General features: G+C 42.7%; 1 protein-coding gene and 1 long non-coding RNA gene across 2 annotated transcripts in view; one reads left to right on the forward strand and one right to left on the reverse strand.

Annotated features, from left to right (window-relative positions):
• Positions 1–22,796, reverse strand: part of LOC146522936 (uncharacterized) — a 138,896-nt gene that overhangs the window by 67,482 nt on the left and 48,618 nt on the right. The window lies entirely within an intron of this gene.
• Positions 5,779–10,913, forward strand: LOC146522945 (uncharacterized). The gene is made up of 6 exons (XR_014871152.1): positions 5,779–5,920; positions 8,886–9,078; positions 9,219–9,320; positions 9,723–10,073; positions 10,429–10,512; positions 10,821–10,913. It is a non-coding gene; the product is annotated as an uncharacterized LOC146522945 (long non-coding RNA).

A 22,796-nucleotide genomic window follows, 5' to 3' on the forward strand; every position in this document is an offset into this window, starting at 1 on the left:
TGCGTCGCCAGGTGTTTCATCGGATTTGAGGTGTTACCTCCTTTGACAGTATCACAGTATCAGCTTAAAGCACTTGTAAAGGTCCAGTTTTGTTTATTGATCAGCCTGAACAGCTACGCGTAGTGTCCAGTAGAGGGCTCTGTTGCTTAGTTAGCGGCAAGCTGCACTTCCAGCTCAGACCGGTTTTTGTGGCGCACATGTCCCAATAGGCAGCTCTCAATGAAGCGTGAAGCAGCGTGATACTGGACTCTAGCGAAATTAACAATTTGCAGCCCTTGGAATGCGGAGCGAGGTACATGTTTTAAGTTGTATTTGTTTGCTTAGTTGATATTTTGTTGTATTTTCTTTTTTATTTGAGTTCATATTTGTAATACGTGCCTAAGAAAATGTATTTTGTGTTTCTGTTCAGTTTTCACGGTGCATTGGCGCACCTCAGCACTGTTAGATTCTGAATGAATCTCAAAGTAAAAATTACTGCACCCGTCGAGGCTCTCTCTATTTTTTCCTTGGTCCAGGGGACTGCTACAGCACTTGTTGCAGGCTGCTGAGTTTGCATCTTTTGCTGTGAAGTACAGCCAGACTTTTGACCGCTTCGCCTTGGGTATTTTTAATCTGTAGCTCTGCTCTACAAGAACGTACGTACATGGACCCGCCTACTATCCTCGGAAACGTAAAATGATTGGCTAGAATCTAAAGTGTATCACAGCTCAGGAAAAAAAAAGTACCGAAATAAAGCACCGAAATGTGCGCTGCTTTTCGGTCTGGTTACCGTTTATGTCAGAACCGGTGCCATCATGGCACCGGATACAGGTACCCATCCCTACTGCTGTGTGCTGCTAAGAGAAGATGTGCAGTTTCATCAATATGTCAGCTTTATAATTTTATAACTACGGCACAATGTGATGAAATACTCCAAAATGTTACTAAAAGCTGTCATCCTGTCTGTCTACACTCACATTTACCACCTTTCAGATGTCAGAATCACCACTGATGACAACTGATGATCCAAAATGTAACTAAATGTTAGTCTGTAAAAATAAATTGTATCAACATGACGTTAACAAGCAGATTTGACAAACTGTTCCAGTGCAAACAAATCAGCACTTCATCAACTAACACCTGCAGTCACATTTGGCGCCCCCTACTGTCACTCTGTAATGACTGCAGGAAGAAGGTCTGAATGTGAATGAAAGCAGCACACAGTCAGGAGCAGAGAGGTCCTTGAAGCTGCAGATCAGACTGTAAAGATCAGTTGTTGAGGAGGAAGAAGCAGATGTGAAGTTTTCAGTGTGACAGCATGTTGTCAGTCAGAGCTGCTCACAGTATAAATGTGGGAGTAGAAGGAAGGACGAGAGCAGCCTGATGTGAACAGAAGGAGCTCTGATGTCACAAACTGTGCAGCCGACCTGGAGCTACAGGCTGGTTTACCTGAAACCTTCAGACTGAACACACAGAGCTCCAGCTGTGAGCTGCTCATCAAACTCAACACATTTGACTAAATACTGATCCAGGGTCAGTGCATGAAGATTGTGCATGTGCACAGAGTCAATAACAAAACACTTGAGTTTCAGTTGTGCTTCAAAAGTGTTTTGGAAAATGATGTTTTACTGGTGAAAGTATTTATTTTGTACTATAATGTTTAAATATATATTCTGTTTCTCTGAGACTGAAGGAGACAAACTTTGATATCAATTCAATTCAATTTTATCTATATAGCACCAAATCACAACAACAGTCGCCTCAAGGTGCTTCACTGATGGATGAAACACTTCCTGTGGGTGGCGCAGCAGAAACTGGACAGCACATAAAAGCTGGTGCAATAAAGGGATTTTCGAATGCTGAAGCTTCTCTCATCTTTTTGCTTGAGCTCATGTACACTGGCCCACACTAAAATGCTTCTAGAGTAGAGATATGAATCTAAGAAATTAGAAACAGAGAAACATAAATATTAAACTACTTTGTCCTCTGACCTCCAAATCTGTCGCAGGCTTCTGAGCCACTCACAAAACGCTCCTATCCAATGAGCCTGCAAGCAGCAACGAACCATTCAGCATCCGTTTGATGAAGTTTTTGTTTTCATCAGATGTGAAAAGCGAGTGTGTTTCAGGTAAATATGCACTTTTTTTAAAAAATTCAGGTTAGGTTATTGTCAAAATGTAAAGTAACACTTTGTGATCAGAGTGTAGCATCAAGTCACTGAAATGTCTGGGATATTGATGTGGTCCCTGAAGTAGCAGAGCAGGTTGATGAAATGAACAACAGGAGCAGCAGAGGGCCAACAATGGTTTTACAGGTGGAGGCGACTCACAGTTTTCCCTTGTCATCTTTTCTGACTGTTTCTAGTGGGCACTGTGCTCACTGCCCAGCACTGTGGAGCCTGACTGACATTTGCCACAGAATACCAGAACTGCCAGGTCAACAAGCCCTGTGCTCCTCACAGATGACAGCAGGTTCACCTAAGAGCACGAGACAGATGTGAAAGGATCTGGAGAAGACGTGGAGAACACAGTGCTGTCTGTAAAATCGTTCAGCATGAATGATGTTACAGGCAGTCCATGGAGGGACACACAGACCTCTACAGTCTCTTTAATTTTTCCATAGTCAAAGTGGCAGCCACGGAGGAAGTCATTGGAGCTTTTAAAAATCTCATATATAATTATCTCATAGCATCATTTATAAAGTAAGTGATTCATAAACAATTATTTTTGAATCTGGAAATAAATATTTGCATGTTTTGTATCTGTTTGTAATTTTTCTGTTGTGAAGCTGAGACTTGTTTGAGTCTTCATTTTCATTTATAAATGCTTTAAAAGGCAAAAATAGTCCTCACTCTAAACGAGCTCACACAAAATACTTAACTAACAACTAATAACTGCCTGAATTACACTGTGAAATCAAACATTTTACGAACAATGAGTTCATGTCTTAATCATTACAAATACAAATGTGCATCTAAATACTCTGTTAGTCCCTTATTCATACTTTCCTAATGGGGTATGTACTCATTGTAGCTGTTACACAAAAGTCCATTTAGATTTTTGCTAAATTAAATTCACTATTAGCAGTACTCCTTCACAAAGTGTCACTGAAAGTGACGACAGCTCAGAGTGACTCTGACACTGAAACAAGATTAAATCTTCATGATTCTCAGCTGAGTTCTGAAAGAAGGATTAGACTTCATAGATTTTTATTTCTGATGAAGATATTTGACTTTTTTTCTGAAGTATTTTGGTCAGGCCTTTGTTAGAGCACATTCACATAGAGTCCCTGTATATTTCTGAATCACACGTCTGAGTCCACAGGTGGCAGCTGTTATTTAAAATAGTTAAAGAACTGAGGAACATTACAGGGAGTCCAGCCAGAGCCCTGTGACTGCACTTACTGCACAGACTTACATTATAACAGGTTCAAATAAAAAAGCAGCTCTTTTATCAGAATCATCCTGATCTGAAAAGCATGAGCACACATACAAAGAACTGGGCTCATTTTCTTCACCGTGACACCAGCAAGTGAAAGCAGCTCCCAGTGACCCCTCCAAACACAGCTGGAACATGTTTTATTCCACTTCATAAGATTGAAAACAAAAACACCCCCTCTCTCTCTCTCTCTCTCTCCCCCCCCCCCCCCCCCCTGTTTTACTTTGTTCTCATGTTTAATGTTTTAATTTAAATGTTTTGGTATATTTTTGATTCCTTGTTGTAAAAAATGTTGTGAGTTTATTAAAAATGTCTTAAATAAATAGTAGATAATTTATAATATAATACATGCCTCCTGGGTAAATAAACAGATCAACACAAATGATGTAGTTTTTAACTCCTTAAATGGTCGATAATTATAAAACCAAGTTGAAATTTACGAGGCTAATGTTGCAGCAAAACTATCTTTGTGTCTGCATATAAACATGCATACATATTAATGTAAAGTTAAAATGTTAATGTTCGCATTTTCAGTGTTTCGAGAAAAACAAATATGGAGCAGACCATGTGTAGCAGGACACTTTGACTCTGGCCAGATGTTTACAGTTGTTGTCCTGATGTTCAGTGAATATGTGAATATTTGAGCTTCACCTTGTTTTAAAAACACTGAAATGTTTCATGTTTTCTCTCTGTGTCTCAGACTGAGTGAAAAGAACAATATATATAAGTTTGGTTTTCAGTTTTAATCTTAACACCAGTCACTCATTTGAAGCTGTGAGCTGATGTCAGAGTCAGGAATGAAAGGAAGGACACACAGATCCTGATCTGATCACAAAGACCTCTGATGTTTGTCTTTTGAGGTCAGAAACTCTGCAGCCGACCTGGAGCTACAGGCTGGTTCACCTGCAGACTTCAGAGGCTGAACACACAGAGCTCCAGCTGTGCTGTGTCCTTTCGGTGCAATACCAGAGCAAGACACTAGAGGTCACTATTTGATTTCTGTGTCAAAACATTAAACACACTGACTTGTTTCACACATGAGTGTGAGTCTCTGCTTCCAGCATACAAACATGTCTCTGTGTGACTGCTGCAGTCAGAGTGGGAGTTCTTACTGTGGGTGAAGGTGCTTCAGGCCTGTATAAAAGACTATATAAAAAAAGATGGATGCAATGATGTCACACACTCGCTTTTAAAGTGTTTTAAAACTAATCTTATGAATGAAATGAAATACATTTTATGAAAGTTTGATAAAGACGAAGACATCAGAGTTCCAAAGTAACCTGATATGTACAATCCCCATACATCGTTCCCTACATGCTGTCAGTACCAACAATGATATAGTTTTAAATAAACGGCTCTGTATAGCATTATTTTGACTTTCAGGTTTATCTGTTGAATTTAGGAAGAGATCAGAGGACAGTTGTGATATGATATTTAAATCTCTATTTGACAATGTTGACATTACACTGTGCGCTCATCTGCCCTCGTTTATCACCAATTACCCTCCATATAAGCTGGAGGAGAGCAGTGTGGGTGTGGGGGAGGCTTCTGGTGGATTTCCACTGTGCTGGTCAGTGTGTGCTTCTGGTCTAGGTGTGGAAAAGGCCTGCTGTGTGTGTGTGACCAGCCCCACCATGCGTGGCTTGTTGTGAGTAACTCAACTGAGCAGTGGTTTTGCTTAAGTGACAGCAGCCTCCATTACTTGGTTTGGCCTGCCTGGTTATTGCTAATGGCAGCGTTGCTGTCTTTTTCTGTTGAATCCTTATAGTTGTTTTCTTGGTTGAAGCGGTCACCATCTCTTTGGGTTGGCCTGTCTAATTTATCATTAAAGCAGCATTGCTGTCTCTTTCTGTTGTTACTGCTTATATGATTATTGGGTTAATTAATTATAATAAAGATTTATTTTGTGTTAAACACCTCTGCCTGGCGTCCTTTTCATTTCAACCCGGATCCAACTGTTACTGTCCCCCACCCTCTTCGCCTAGCTTTCATGTGGGGACGTAACACATAGTTTCAAAGTTTTAAGGCTTTTTCTCAATTTTCCACCAAGTCATGAAGTTGACCGTGAAGACCTCAGTGGATATAAATCAAATTTGACTGGATTATTATAACATGATCCTGCTCTACAGCTAACAGAGTTTTATCAGAATACATTCAAAACAGCTCTAAAGCTGTTGTAAACACAACAGCTTTAGAGCTGTTGTGTTTACAGACAGAATGAAATGCAAATGCTACCAAAAACATTTTCAGCTCCTCTTTGGTTTACACATCATCTGTACTGATCTGGTGCGATATTCAATCAAGGTCAGCTGCCTCTGCGTTCGTCATGCTCAGGGTTTATCTGATAAATAGACCAATGAATGTGCAGCAATAAACATTAGAAACTGATCTGACCGGAGTGTCTGGTTTGCAGTAACCAGTTTCCTGCTCGGCTCCAGCAACTCATTTCACTTTGACAGCGACAGTTTGGATCACTGTGTCGGAGTCTGGGGTCTTTATCTGTGGTAAGTCTTGTTTTTATTTGTTTGCTTTTTCTGTTTTGTTTTTTTTGTTGTTGTTTTGTTTTTGTTTTTTTGTTTTTTTCAGTCAGGTGACAAACAAACAAGAAACTTATAACAAAACATTAAAATTTGTGATGAAGAACTGGGATTTTTTTTCCTACATGTTACTGAATGAATTCTGAATGAAGTCAAACTGTGAGCACATACACATGTCAGCACATACTGACAGGTCCTTTATTGTTTTGTGATTTCTAGTTCTTGGGTAAGTCATGTCTCATGACGCAGTTTGTTACTCCCGTCCTGTGTTCCCTCTGTTCAGTGTCAAGTCTGTGCCTGTCGTGTGTTTCCTGTTTTATTTTGATAGTCCCTGTCCTGTGTGCAGTGAGTGTTTCATGGGCCACCATTAAACACTTTTCTTTAATGTATTTGCCAAATAAAGATAAAACACAGAGCTGACTGCAGCGGCATGTTTCTTTCTGTCATGGCAGCTACATACACACAGACTACTGCTGTTTACAGAGTGGGTGGAGTCAAATCACACGGATTGTTTCGGTTTCTCCTTTGAAAATGACTCTTTAGCACAAACTCAGGAGCCCAGCTGTCTGAAAGGACTAAAGATGAAGCACGTTTACTAAAGTTACAAAACTTATTCTAAGATGAAATTGAGCCTTTACCTGTCTGTGTTGAACTGTGACAATCATCAGTTAACACGACTTTTCAGCTGTTTGGGGGCAGAGTCAGTTTGGTCCTCAGAAATAATCCTTAAAGTTTGGAGGTGTTTGGTTAAACTCATCATTGAGTCATCTGGTTTGTTCTGCTCTCTGTCAATCAAAGCTAGAGAGCTCGCTTTTTCTATGTTCAAAAGAAAATATAATTTTGGCTCAAGGGGAGGGAGCACTATACCAAAGACTTGTGGTTCATGCTGACATTTATGCTCAATGTTATATCACTTATTCCAGTAATGTTGTGTTGGTGTCTCATGGTTATTGTCCCAGCTTCCAGTTTGGATTCAGGAGACAGACACTATCTCTACTTTCAGGATTAGGCTTAAAACTTTCCTTTTTGCTAAAGCATATAGTTAGGGCTGGACCAGGTGACCCTGAATCCTCCCTTAGTTATGCTGCAATAGACGTAGGCTGCTGGGGGATTCCCATCATGCACTGAATATTTCTTCTTCAGTCACCTTTCTCACTCACTATGTGTTAATAAACCCTGTGCACGAGAAAATGCTAACTTCCTGTTTTAAGACCAATTGTAGAGTCTTACATCGGGTAGCTTTATTTTGCGGTCAATTGCTACTGCAAAGGTGGACTCCAAAATCATGTCCAAAATACAAAAACGGAAAGATCGCATTAAGTTACAAAGAGCAGAAGGTGAACACTCACCATTGCTGTGTCATAAAAAAAATCAAATGATCGATTTTGATGTTTGAAGAGTTTAGATCGATTGGTTGTTTACGTCACTCAACAGAAGCACATCTCTGTATAGTGACAGTTCTTATGATTTAAACAGGCAAATGTCCAGAATTCAAACTACAGGTGAACATTAGTGAAAGCCAGATGTTTCCCCCATAAAGTCAATATCAGCTAGAAATTTCAAGTACACACCTACACAGCATATCAACAAACCGTGAATAAAAAGCCACAGGATATAAAAAAATAATAATAATAATGAATGATTGCTGGTAAGTGTCTCTATATATTAGTATTTATGAAGGGTATGTTGTGACTTACCTTCAAGATTATACAAGTACTGAGAAATGTAAAATTTGAATCCTTTCTCTCTTTTGCTCTGAGGCGCAGGACAAAAAATATTGACAAATTGATGAACATCATGTACAGATATATTCGGTAAATGCCCAAGACATCATGAGAAATGTAAATCGCCGTTTGATTCATCCATTTGGTTGACTTGTTTTCAAAAACCCGACTGTAAACAAGGCGTGAATATCACACTGGAAACGAAATGCCCTACAGGAGTTTCCCCACCAGAAGTAGCATATGCTAAGGCGCACAGACCTCTCTACACTGAATCATACTTGTTATTAATCTCTCTTCCACAGCATGTCTTTATGCTGTGTTCCTTCTGTCACCCCAACCGGTCGCAGCAGATGGCCCCGCCCCTCCCTGAGCCTGTCCTGCAGAGGTTTCTTCCTGTTAAAAGGGAGTTTTTCCTTCCCACTGTCGCCAAAGTGCTTGCTCACAGGGGGTCATATGATTGTTGGGTTTTCTCTGTATGTATTATTGTAGGGTCTACCTTACAATATAAAGCGTCTTGAGGCGACTGTTGTTGTGATTTGCCGCTATATAAATAAAATGAATTCTATTGTTTTGAATTGAATTGAATTAAATTCAATTGAACTGAATTGAATGTGTATGCAACACAGATATAAGTGAAAAAAAAAAAAAAAAGGTGGAATCGAAAATAAATAAATGCAATAAAATATGTTAAATAACTGACATGTCAGCAGACAAAAAGCACCAAGAAACACTGTAAACAAACATATACTATCTCACAGCATCTGTGGGTGCGGGGACTTTTTGTGTCACAGGAATAAAAAAGAAACTGAAAAAATCCATTTGTCATGCAAATTATGGATGTGCTTCATAGCTTTTCTTTTTACAGTATGTTAGAAATGGATTATAGCGAGAATGACGTCACGTCACGTCTCATTGAAAGCTAGATATATTAATATATAAAGATATATTAGTTATTTATTCTTTTTTTTTTTTTTTGACAATGATGCCTGGATCTGCCTGGACAAAAACTTCCAGGCTGATTTTTTTGTCTCAGTACAAGCCTGACCAGAATACATTTAAAATCATTGCCCTCTGTTATGTAATCAGTGATGATCTAAAGGTCTCTTTACATATAAACTATTTTGAAATCGCTTAATAGCTAAACACTGAAACAGCTTCTTGAATGTGACTTCACTGGGACTGAACCTGTTTTCCTGTTATTGTTACAGAGTGGAGGAACTCATTGATCAACAGTACAGGATCTGCAGTCTGGAGATGTTGCTCAGAGTAGACAGATGAAGAAACACATCACAGAGAAGCTCTGAACTTAAAATCCTCAAATAAATGTTCTCTTTTTGTTGTAATTGAAAGTTTTCAAAAAGCAGCACTCGTTTGCAGTGGTCACTAAATAATTTCTTTGAGGTGAGATTTCTTTAATGTTGTTAAAGGATCAGAAACAGTAACATTTACAATAAAACACATGATGTTATATTAGTCTGCTGGGCTGCTTCCTGTGAGATGCAGAGAGTAACAGAAAGCTTGGTTTGCTTTTTGATTTTCAGAGTAAAGAGTGATGGCTCTTCAGGAGATCAGTGTGATCTTCACACACAGACCCTCGGCCTTCTCTGCTGCTGTGCTGCTTCTAACACTCGTCCTCTGCAGAGGTGAGCAAAAACTGCTGAGCATTTAAACTCATCTATGATCAGAGCAGACACAGATCAGGGTATATGATTTATTATTATTTATTAATTTTGTACTGTTTGTTTTTTGCTTTCTGTAAACAAATAAGGAAAGATTGTTAAAAAAATAAATAAATGTGATTCTAGACATCATGATTGTTGGAAACAAAATGTTGGAAACGTAAAGCATCTTTTGCAGGAGCCAAAACAACAAGGAGCAGATTATGGCGTTCTGAATAAATGGACAAATATGACAGGCTGTGGTGTGGGGGCCTTGAAGTTCTTTAGATTTATAACAGAAATGATGCTTCGTTTATTCCTGTGTTTCACAGTTCTGATATTGTATAAAGTTGTGAGTGTGTCTGCTCCTCTCTGTCTCCTCAACAGGATCATTTGTAGTGGATGTGACACAGAGCTCCTATCAGGCAGAGGAGAACCACAACATCACACTGGAGTGGACGTTCACCACCAAACCTGACACATCCATCTCAGCACTGAAGATCCTCTGTAGCCTGAATTATGACTTAACTCTGTATTATCTTTATAATGGTGTCGAGTTCTCAGAGGTTCAGGACAAAGAATTTTCAGGATGAGTCCAGAGTGACAAAGACGCCCTCAGAGAAGGACGACTCAGACTCCAGCTGTCCAGACTCAGGACTGAGGACTCGGGTCTGTACCTGTGTGAGGTGGACACAGGTTATGGCCGCGGCTCCAACAGCTGCAGAGTCACCGTCCCTGGTAAGAGGATTCATTTATACACAAGTGATCACTGTGAGCTGTTAAAATAGATCAAGGTTGGATCCAAACATATAAGGATCCTTTGTAAATCTAACATTTAGTTTTTAGAAGAGACAAACAAAAAGTTTTGGTTTCTTTACAAAGTTTCCACCTTCATATAAACAGTTGCTTTATAAATATCCTGTTTGATTAATGGAGTTGACACTATTGGGTCCCAAAACAGGATGCTGTATTAAAACATCTGAATTTTCTGTGAGGATCATATATGCCATCAGAGCAACTTGATTCACTGCCAAAATATTACATAAAGTTTCAACTGTATATGACATATTTTTTTATTTTTCTTTGATTTCAGAATCAAAGTCTGAGAAAACAGAAACAATTCAGCAATCTGGAAGCATCCAACCACCATACATGACTAAAGAAACCACAGTCAAAGGTAAAAATAAAACAAACAAACAAATTAATTCTTTAAAGATTACACAAATATGAAGCTCATTTATTCACTCTGTACAGCACAGATCTTTGCCAAAATCATCTTTAAAAATACTCCAAACAGACTAAAATCATGCATAAACACATCCTGACCTTCTGATTATCACAAATGTGTAAATAAGGTCTCGTTTTGACCTTTCAGAATAAAACTGATTATTCTCTAATTCCACTTCTTGTCTTTAAAATCCTTTCATCATTAATGCTAAATTATGTTATTAATGTTGTTGAAACTGTTGAATTAATTTTTTTCAGGCAGGGGAGTAATTATTGTCTCATTTATCTGCGGCTTGCTGATCCTGTGTGGATGTGGGCTTCTTCTGCAATGTCTAAAACAAGTAAGTCTGTCAGAGACAAAAATTATTTTTCTTTATGTGCTGTAAATATAAAATATCAGTTTCTGTCAGTATGTTTGTTCTCAGTCATATTTCAAAGTTTCTTATATTTTATTTAGCATAACTCAGTCAATCTTTGAATTATCTTTCAATTTTAAACAGAGGATGACTTCCTCACAGACAACCAGTGAGTTCTTGATGATGGTTTCAGTAGGTAGACCCTAGCCTCCAGTCTCAGGACTGACAACAACAGTTGGAAGCTGCAGATCTCAGACTGTGAATAGAAACTCTTCACAACAACATGATGATAAACCAGTTTTGACGTTTCTAGTTTGAGGCTTGTAACATGTTTGTACATTTCACTTTATTTACAATGTTTGGAGCTGAAGTCTTTGATCGGCTTTCATTCAGCTCTGGTCCCACACTGATTCTTCAGGCCTCAGAGGCTTCTGAAATAGGGAAGGCGTGGTTAGGCATGGCCCCCTGAACCCACTGCCCTTCCCCTGCAGCGGAGACACAAACTACACCCAACTCACTGAACAAGGTAACAATGCTGTTAGATTCAGGGCTTCAGTCTGATCTGAAGCTGAACAACTCATCTGCCAACTCATTCTGAGATAAACCAGCTGGATCGAGTTGAACAAGATTTCCAAAGCATTAACATTATTCACTTTAAGTGGGTTAAAAAACTTGCTATGAATAATGAGTGGAGGACTAGATCAACTGGACAGCACGATATAAACTCTGACTGGAGGTTTCAGTGATGTCATAAAAAACAGATTTCTGACAAACAGCATTTCTGCCGATCAGCCAGTAGATGGCAGCATCCTGTAAAATCTACCCACATAGTGTTATTCTTGTTATATTTATAGTATAAACAGTGTTGGGAAGGTTACTTTTAAAATGTATTCCAATACAGAATACAGAATACATGCCCCAAAATGTATTCTGTAACGTATTCTGTTACGTTACTCAATGAGAGTAACGTATTCTGAATACTTTGGATTACTTAATATATTATCATGCTGTTTACAACTACGTGAATGTACTATTGCTGTGATTTATTACTGTTACTGAAGGTCCGCGGCTCCGAACCGTAGTAAAGGACCTCTGGCTAATACGGTGGGTTCTGTGTCGGGCTCGTAGCCGAAAAATAGCTTTACTTTGTTGTCTGGGTCAACTTTGCTAGCGAGAGACAGAGAGAGGCGTTGCTCCAACTGAAGAAAACACGAACACGGTGTACAGTCGAGTCTTAATAGCTTACTTACAACTGGGCTCGTCAGGCTCTCTTCTTGGCTGCAGTGGTTATTATTATATTTACATGCTTCCAGCTCCCGTTTTTGCTCGATGACAGCTCGTATTTTTCCTTTTTCTCCCTCCCTCGCTCACAGACACATCACGTGTATGGCAGTCCATTCTCCCTGCAGCACGGACTACACTGCCTATGATGCTACATTCTTTAGAGCTATACCTGTAGCATTCTGCCTATTAGCTTAGCACAACAACAACAAAAAGGCCTCTCTCACCCAGGAAACACGCAGAGAGAGAGCGTCACCCTGTAACCATGGCAACCGTAATGCTGCCGACTGGAACAACAGAACGTAGCTGTCAAACAAAACCCAAACAGTCCTGACCCGCCACAATATGAAACAGGGAAGTATTTATTTCAACAAAGTAACTGTATTCTAAATACCACCTTTTTAAACGGTAACTGTAACGGAATACAGTTACTCATATTTTGTATTTTAAATACGTAACGGCGGTACATGTATTCCGTTATTCCCCAACACTGAGTATAAACATGTATATTAGTATGTACACTGTCTGTATATATGTTTTTCTTGTTTGAATTTTGTATCATGTATGATGATAAATAAAAAAACAGTTTCCTTATTTTAATAAACTTGGTCAATAAAACCAGTTCATGTGTTTGATGCATAAAAACTTCAGTTGCACATTTAACATAACAGCACTGATATTTTTTTTTTATTTTATGTATTCTAAATTTTTGTTTTTAATTCATTCATTCATTGAAGACTGTACAAAGACAAAATATGTAATGTTATATTTTTAGTGTTATTACTATTATTGGTTAAAAATAAAAAAGGGTGGGGGTGAGGGCTTTATGTTACAAATAGTTTAGAAGTGCTGGTGTATTTCATGGTTAACAGTACATGTGTTTTTTAGGACATCATCTTAAATTCAAACTTTCGGTGGAAACTCATCAGTGAACTGTTGCTCTCACAAAGACTCCAAGATCTTGGTCTCACTCAGTGGCGGTCCTAGCCTGTTTGGCGCCCTGGGCGAACTGGACTGTATGTAGCGGAGATGACAATAAAGTTTACTTTGACTTCAGCAGCGAGCAGGCGCACCGAGGAGTCTCGCGCTCACTTTTCGCGTATAGAATTTTGAAAAAACATCGGTGCAAATTATAAGTCTGTATCATAATGTCTGGTGTTTTCGTGTTTGTTGGTTTGTTTGTAATTTGTTTTATTTTGCGAGTTGGTAATTTTTGCTGTTCCAGCCAGCCAGAGCATCCCCCGCCGTCCCACCCTCTCCTCCCTGTGCCGCAAGCAGCAGGCGCACCTCGCAAACGGAGGGCGCCCTTACTCCCAGCAAATGGGCGATAGAAAACCAATGCCATTCCCAATATGCGCTGGGATGATGTCGGGGCAGCATGAGAACGAGCCGTGATGCCGCCCCCACCACGATGCCGCCCCGGGCAACCGCCCGTGTCGCCCGTATCTAAAACCGCTACTGGTCTCACTTACCCTCACACAGTCACACAGCATGTTTAACCTGCTGACTGTGCAGAGCTTTTCCTCTTAGTCTGCTGCTGTGTTTGTGTTACTGTCAGTCTGCGTTAGCTGTCTGATGCAGGACCGCACAGATGTCTCGTTCCACAGCTGGGTCAAAGGTCAAATGTTCATCTTATAGTAGGTAAGTGGATATCTTTGTAGTACACGGACATAATAAAATTAGTTTCTGGCCCTGATATTTTAATAAAGTTCATGATAGTTGACGATGGGCAGAGTAATGGTTTTGAAGAGAGTAAAGTAACTGACACCTTTGTTTTTTTAAAATACTGATTCTACCAATTGAAGAGGCACATTTATCAACTGTTTACATTCGATGAAAATATGTTTACTGGAAATTTCTCAATGTACAATACTTTATACTTTGGATCTTCTTGCTTCGGTGTATCTAAATGTTTGACTGGTGTCATACATGCAGTGGCTGAATACATTTTTCCTTCCTCAGCTTCAGCATCTACACCCGTCATAAAAGGTGATGTTGTGGTGGACCACTGGAGGGCTCCACTCACACCCAGTTCTCAGGAAGTGTTGTTGCTGTGTTTTGGAGGGAAAAGAGTTCAGTTGTGTGGTGATAAATAATAAACGAGCAGTGTCAATCGAGAGCTCTCGTGTCGTCTGTGTTTACCTCCACATTGGTGACCCCTGACTTGAACATGTTGCAGTCCGATGGTGGCACCGACTCCACTCTGGATGCAACAGCAGCCGCCAGCCCTCTGCCTCCGGCTGCAGCTACGTTTGCTGTGGCGCTCGAGCTGCCGGACTTTTGGCTTCACGATCCCCCGTCGTGGTTCGTGCACGTGGAGGCTCAGTTCGCCCTTCGTGGCATCTCGGCTGACGACACGAAATATCACCATGTATTGGCTTCTCTCGACCCGCTAGCCACCCGTCGTGCGTTGACTCTCCTCCGGGACCCACCCACCCGAGGGAAGTACGCCGCCCTTAAGGAGCTGCTTCTTCGGCGCTATGCCCTCTCCGACGCAGAGCGAGCCGAGAAGCTCCTCTCCCTCTCAGGCCTGGGTGGCGGTATGGCTCTCGAACTGATGGAGCACATGCTATCCTTTCTCGGACCGGACGACGGGGGATTCCTCTTCGCCCACATATTCCTCCGACAGCTGCCTGCGGCCGTGAGAGCCGGCCTCGCCAACTCTCCGCTTCTGGGCACGAAGGATTATCGCTCCCTGGCTGAGGACGCGGATCGTATTCTCCTGGCTACCCGCACTTTCCACGATCACGACCTAGTTCCAGCTTCGCCGGCGACGCCTTCCACTCCCCCACTGACCTGCCCCGACGTCTCCGATCCTTCGCTGACGGCAAAGATCGCGGCACAGCGACACCACGGACGGGACCTCTGTTTCTACCATCAGCGTTTTGGCACCAGAGCGCGCCGCTGCCTGCCGCCTTGTGCTTTTCCGACCCTGGGACATGGACCCCGCCAGCGCGCTGTAGCGGCCGCGACCGCTGGCGACAAAGAAAAACTGCTCTTCATAGAAGACTTGCGCTCTGGGAGATGTTTCCTGGTCGACTCCGGCTCCCAGAAGAGCCTTCTTCCCCCGTCCGGAGCCGACAGTTTAGCAGCGGGCTGCGGACCGCAGCTTATTGCGGCTAATGGCTCGCCCATCGCAACGTTCGGGGAAAGGTTCGTGACTGTTTGTTTTCATGGTCGGGATTTCCAATGGAACTTTGTTGTTGCCGCTAGCCCTGTACCTATTTTGGGCGCCGATTTTCTTTGTGCCCACGGACTGCTGGTCGATGTCGCTAACAGACGCTTAATCGATGCACTGTCTTTTTCTTCAATACCCTGTTTCACTCGCGCCATCGAGCCCCTGAATCGGGCTAATTTAGTGACTTCAGGGAATGTTTTTCAGCGTTTGCTCTTGGAGTTCCCTTCACTGACTGTTCCTAATTTCTCGAACACGGCAACGAAGCACGGGGTTGAACATTATATCCCGACGGTCGGTCCGCCGGTGTTCGCACGCGCGTGTCGCCTCGACCCCGCGAAACTCTCCGTCGCTCGGGAAGAGTTTGCCGCAATGGAGCGCCTCGGCATAGTGCAGCGCTCGAATAGTGCCTGGGCTTCTCCGCTACACATGGTTCCCAAGTCAGACGGTCGGTGGCGGCCGTGTGGGGATTTTCGCCGTTTGAATAATGTCACGGAGAACGACCGTTACCCCATTCCCCACATCCAGGATTTTTCCGCCCACCTCACCGGCACCTCGATTTTTTCTAAAATTGACTTGGTGCGGGGGTATCACCAGGTTCCCGTGCGCGCCGAAGATGTCCCCAAAACTGCCGTTATTACCCCTTTCGGCCTGTTTGAATTTTTGTGCATGCCGTTCGGCCTGAAAGGTGCCGCCCAGACTTTTCAGCGGTTGATGGACTCTGTTTTGCGCGGGCTGCCCTTCGTCTTCGTGTACCTTGACGATATATTGGTGGCCAGCTGCTCTGAGAGTCAGCACGCGTCCCATCTGCATCAGGTTTTCCAGCGCTTGGCGGCACACGGCCTGATCGTCAACCCCTCCAAGTGCCAGTTCGGCTTGCCGGTTCTGGATTTCTTGGGCCACCGCATTTCCGCTGACGGTGTGGTTCCGTTGCCAGACAAGGTCCGGGCCGTTTCGGCTTTTCTGCGTTCTGCGTCCATTAAAGCGCTGCAGGAGTTCTTGGGGATGGTCAATTTCTACAACCGCTTTCTCCCCAGAGCTGCGCACCTGCTGCAGCCTCTCTATGCTGCCTTGAAGGGTAAAACAGCTAAGGACCCGATTGATTGGCTCCCTGAACGCATCCAGGCATTTTCTGGGGCCAAGACCACGCTGGCAAACGCCGCCCTGCTGGCCCACCTGTTTCCGTCGGCGGAGATTGCGTTGACCTCCGACGCGTCGGACGTGGCAGTGGGCGCAGTGTTAGAACAGCGGGTCTCCGGTGTCTGGCAACCGCTCGCTTTTTTTAGTCACACACTTAGCGACAGTGAGCGCAAATATAGCGTTTTTGACAGGGAGTTGCTGGCCCTGCACCTCGCGACACGGCATTTTCGTTTTTTTCTCGAGGGTCGGAGCTTCACCGCATACGTCGATCATAAACCTTTGACATTCGCGATGTCCAAGGTCTCTGATCCGTGGAGCGGGCGCCAGCAGCGCCAGTTGGCAGCCATTTCAGAGTTCACAACTGACATTCAGCACGTGGCTGGTAAGTCCAACTGCGTGGCTGACTGTCTATCCCGTGTGCTGGTCTCTCCCGTTTATGTTGGCATAGACTTCGAGGCTATGGCCGCTGACCAACAGGCCGACCCGGACGTCCTTGCCCTTCGGTCTGCGCAAACGGGCCTTGTATTGGAGGACAGACCCGTGTGGAACGGCGGGCCTAGCCTGCTTTGCGATGTTTCCACCAGCCGTCCACGCCCTGTAGTCCCCCTTTCGTGGCGTCGTCGCGTTTTCGACTCCGTACACGCCCTCTCTCATCCAGGCGTCCGGGCCTCGGTCAAGCTGGTCAGCTCTAGGTTCGTTTGGCCGGGCCTTCGTAAATCAGTGAAAGAGTGGGCAGCCGCGTGCATCCCATGCCAACGTGCTAAGATCCATAGGCACACACAGGCGCCCCTCGAATCCTTCCGCGTTCCAGGGAGGCGTTTTGATCATGTGCATGTGGATCTGGTTGGTCCTCTGCCGCAGTCACAAGGTTTCACGCACCTTTTGACTGTAGTGGACCGCACAACCCGCTGGCCTGAGGCAGTGCCTCTGGCGTCCACTACAGCAGCAGCAGTGGCCAGGGCATTTTTGTCAACGTGGGTTTCGCGTTTCGGTCCCCCCGCCGACATCACCTCAGACAGGGGCCCCCAGTTCGTTTCCGAGCTTTGGTCTGCCATGGCTGACGGCCTGGGGGTCAAGGTCCACCGAACCACTGCGTACCACCCGCAGGCCAATGGGATGTGCGAACGTTTCCACCGGTCGCTTAAGGCCGCGTTCCATGCTTCTCTCACAGATGGCAACTGGGTTGACCGCCTTCCATGGGTTTTACTGGGGTTGCGCTGCGCGGTTAAAGAAGACCTTGGGGTTTCCCCGGCTGAACTGGTCCTCGGTCAGCCCCTCCGGGTCCCCGGGGAATTCTTGCCTGAGAGCCCACCCCCGTGCTTCGCTCCATCTGTGCTGTCTCTCCGTCCCCCAAGAGACTCGTTTTCTCTTCCTGGCCCAGTGCACCATTGTGTGCCCGACACCTTTGTTCCAAGGTCGTTGGACTCCTCACAGTTTGTTTTTGTCAGGCATGACGCTCATAGGCCTCCGCTGCGTCCACTGTATGACGGCCCCTTTAGGGTTATTCAACCGGGCCGGAAGTATTTCCTTTTGGATTTTGGGGGTCGACAGGAGGCTGTTTCTATTGACAGACTTAAACCAGCACATGTGCTTCGGGATGATCAGGTGGTGCCGGCTCAGGCCCCCCGCCGTGGCCGCCCGCCTTCCACTGGACCGGACAATCCTGCTTCTTCCTCTGGGAGCGCCCCCCACCTGGCGGGGCCCGAGCTGTCTTCAGTTTTTCCTGACCGCCCATGCCAGCCTGGCCCTCAGGCTCGTTTCCCCTCCGCCAGCTCTCCACCTCCCCGGTTCAGCCGTTCTGGACATTTAATTAAAGCGAGGGTTCTGGACTAGGGGATGACCCTACTGGGTGTTCGGGGGGGGGGGCATGTGTGGTGGACCACTGGAGGGCTCCACTCACACCCAGTTCTCAGGAAGTGTTGTTGCTGTGTTTTGGAGGGAAAAGAGTTCAGTTGTGTGGTGATAAGTAATAAACGAGCAGTGCCAATCGAGAGCTCTCGTGTCGTCTGTGTTTACCTCCACAATGTCAAATATCAGCAGCAGGGTGGTGTTACAGTGTGAGTCTGCAGGCTGGTATCCAGAGCCTGAGCTGCTGTGGTTGGAGGGTGAGGGAAACCTCCTCTCTGCTGGACCTACAGAGACCCTCAGAGGTCCTGATGACCTCTATACTGTCAGCAGCAGAGTGACTGTGGAGAAGAGACACAGCAACAACATCACCTGCAGAGTCCAACAGAGGAACACCAACCAGAGCAGAGAGACACACAGACATGTTCCAGGTAATAATGACTCACAGTCAGAAACAAACAATTTCATTATTTTGACTTGAATTTTTTTTCACTTGCATTTTTTACTCTAATAGTAAGATTACACACCTTCCCCTTATTATTATTTGTTTGGTTTGTTTTGTCATTTAGGTGAAGAAATCAGAAGTCACACATTAACTATCAGTATGATTGTTGAAGCAGCTGTATTGGTGTTTATTATAGTGGCATTTGTTACATGGAAACTAAAACAAAAGCAAAGTGGTGAGTCAGAAATTCATTCTTTTTATTAGGATTTGATCTGAAATAAAAAATCTGAATTTATATGTCACATACATACATGTCCATACCTGCACTGAGGTGGATGAGAGTGTTAGGCTACAGTTACATTTTACTGTCTCAGTAATTATTTGCCTTGTTCTGCTCTGCTGAAGTCTGAAGTGTGTGCTGGGTTTTCAGATGGATCACTAGTGTGTGGAAATTAATAGTTCATTTATTTTTCATTTATTTTTTTTAGATATTATCACATTACCATGAACTGATGTTGCCATCTTCATTTTACAGTTTGTGATTACTCTGTGGGTACAGTTTGGGTAAATGTAGTGAGAGATCTTCATCAGTGTCTCACTGAATGGAAACTGGGCTCTGTCCTCTTTGGTTGACCTCCTCACTGTCAGTGTCACACTTTTATAATTACTATAATTACTTTTACAAAACAAACAGTTTGTTTTGTAAAAGATTCATTTTCAGGGTAAATAACTGCAAAGCAATAATAAAGTAAACACGTTACATGACTTGTGTACAGGAACACATTTTTATGTCATTTCTGTAGATGACAGAAACAATGGGACTAAACTAAAGGAACAAAACCACATCCTAATTACTGTGGACATCACAGAGTACAGCATGAAAGACATAAAAGAAAACTCAACATCAGATGAAATGGAAAATTGATTGACCCAATCAAACAGAACGAGCAGAAAGAGGAAGCGGAAAGACAAATGGATTTGAGGTGTTGCTTCAGATAGAGACCTTGCAGCACTTTTTTGTTTTATTTCTATGAATGATAAAATCAGAAAATTAAACTTTTGCTGTCTGGTTTACCAGCCTTTCATTAGTGCCTGAAACTGCACTGTAAAAAAAGATCTGTATATTTAACAGTGATAGACAGTAAAACTATGACAGGAAAAACCTGTCAACCATAAAACTGTTTAAAACTGTCAATTTGATGCAAAGTTTCCATAAATAAATTAATGGGTGAAAACAGTAATTTGTACATTTTTCCTTTGAAAAAAAAAATACATAACACTACTGTAAATCACTGTTGCATTTTTTTAACGGAAGATTAACGGAAGAGTCTATAACAGTCAAACACATTTTTTTCTTTTACATTTATTTATTTAAAAAAAAACTACATGTTTTAATTGCTAAATGTAAGCATGGTTGTGCTTGTAATGGATACATGCTGTAATATGTGATTATTGCAATAATTTCACATAATAATAACAATAATGATAATAATAATAATAACAATGGATTAGATAGTGGTTTTCAAGAAACCTAAAGCACTTTACATTAAATCCATGAAAATATATATTTCCCAAGATCTTTATACTAGAAATAAGATTGTGTTAGGGAACTTTTTGGATGCAGTTTTTCTAAAGAATATGTGCATTCTTTTAAACTTAATAAGCCATGAACTTACAATTGAAAAATTTAAAAGCCAACAACAACTTGACAGGCCTACAGCTAATGATAAACATATTAAATTATTAAGTGAAATCATATAATCCCAAAAGTGTTAAAATAATAATCTGTTGTCTATTCTATTTATTCATATTTAATTATCATACGGAGAAAAAAGATTTCTTAAAAGCACCTCATCCCCAAACTAGGCGTTTCCCCCCTGAAGCCTAGAGCATTGTTACACATGAAGGCGCCTGAATTCAAACGGGCCAAACAGCGCACTGCATCAGGCTACACAGCAGACACCCCTTTGTACAGCTCCACACAAGTTTTGCTTTGGATTGCTGCAGCATATCTTCTTTTTCAAGGACCTCCTTCTCATTTTTTTTTTAATTTAACCTCTGCTACAGCTCGTCTTCAGCTACTACAGTAACAAAACAATCCAACTTGGTTCATTTATCGACAGCTGTTTGTTGCGGGCAGTGAAGGCCCAAAAGATAAATTTATGTTAGCTGTAGCTCATTTCGAGCATCAGCGTTAGCTACATTAGACTGAAAATAGCCTAGTAACACCGGCAGTGCACGGCGCATACACACCGAATGCGATAAAAGCAACCAGAGCTTCAGGTTTATGTAAAGTCAATGGCGGAGCGCGATGAAGCACAACTGGGGGTCACGCGAAACTTCAGAAGGAGATTTGCGTCACAAAACCACTTTTCTGCCTGATTCGTGCGACTGACGCGTTTGCAACGCGAAGTAAAATACGCACTGCATTTTATGTAGTGCATTTTGTGCATTCGCGCTTATCGCATCTGCTGCTCAAGTTGGAAAAATCTCCAGCTTCAAGTTGCGCCACGACAACTAGTGATGTGTGATACCACTGATTTCCTTTCCGATCTGATACCAAGTAATATTCAGGGTGGTATCGACGATACTGATCCGATACCAATACTTTGTACAAAAACTTATTTTATTTATTGTATCTCAAATTATAGCATCATAATGATTACAGGACATCAGAGTACTTGTTTCCAACAATGACGGCAGTTGCTTAGTTTTAATATTACTAGTATTTCTCTTTCTGGGTCGCAAAAAAAACTTTTAACATATCTTCAGGTGAGTTGTGTAAACTTCAAATATCTGAGCCGACACATCGTTTTCAAACCCCCGCGGTCTTTCGCTACTCAGGTTGAACATGATATAAGTCACTTTGATAACTTAAAAATGTTATTGTTTGGCTTTTTCGGTGTTTTACTTGTTCGTGAGTAAATCGTTTTGGCTGAGATTAAAGTTATTAGATTAGATTAAATTAAATTTAACTTTATTAATCCCTCGGGTGGGTTCCTCCGGGGTTTTCACACAGCTGAATAAACGTCAAACAGAAAACTGATTAAACAGAAGAGTGAGACAGTCGAGAGTTTAAGTCACCGCCCGGTTATATTTTAGATAGCAAGGAGCAGAGGGAGCTCGTGACGTACTACCCAGCTTTCTTTAGATCGCGAAGGCCGGGTCCTCAGGTGGAAGCAGCCTCTGAATTTGGACATCCCCGCTGTTTCCGGACATTTAACGTATTTTATCCGATAAATAAACACTGTAAAATGTATTTATCCCCCCACACAACAACCTTTTTAAATGTCTCCCTAGTGTGGCCACAACACCTCACATTTTTTGCCACATGTATCGCAAACCACGTCTCAGTTTTTGTGGAGGTAAAATAGGTTCGCACATGACTCCAATTACGCTCAGCCACTGTTGTGAGTGCGCACGCCAAGCGGCTGCGAGACAGACAGCCTATTTCGCAAATGACTATGAAAGGCGGAAGAGGAAATAGTTCCTTTGAATGTAGACAATCCGAATGTTATAGTTTCTTTCCACTGTGTTCCTGTTAATGATAAACTACAAACTTACCCTAAATTACTAAAATATCGATATTTTAATGTGAGAATTGATTCTAGAACATAAATGATTGGTATCGGAGGAATCGATATTTCAGGATCGATCCGCACATCACTAACGACAACCAATCAGGAGCCGGTAACGTGATGCTCTGACCTAGTTCAAAGTGGCAGGTCCAGCCAAAGCCATTAATCAATATGGAGGAAAGGCTCATCAACGCTGTAGCCAACCACCCGGAGCTGTACAAACATGTTTTATGTGTCTGTACTACTTAGCTAAATTGTGTGCGGAACAATACAACTCACCTCTCGTATGGCTACGGCAGACTGGCAGCAATTACTGCAGCCAGCCTCACCTAACCAGCCACACCGAGAGAGGGGGGCGCTGTTTCCCCATTACACTGACATTTGTGGCAAGTGGAATAATACCACATAAACACT

Source organism: Neolamprologus multifasciatus, chromosome 3 (genome assembly GCF_963576455.1).
Source record: "Neolamprologus multifasciatus chromosome 3, fNeoMul1.2, whole genome shotgun sequence".
Taxonomy (NCBI): Eukaryota; Metazoa; Chordata; class Actinopteri; order Cichliformes; family Cichlidae; genus Neolamprologus; species Neolamprologus multifasciatus.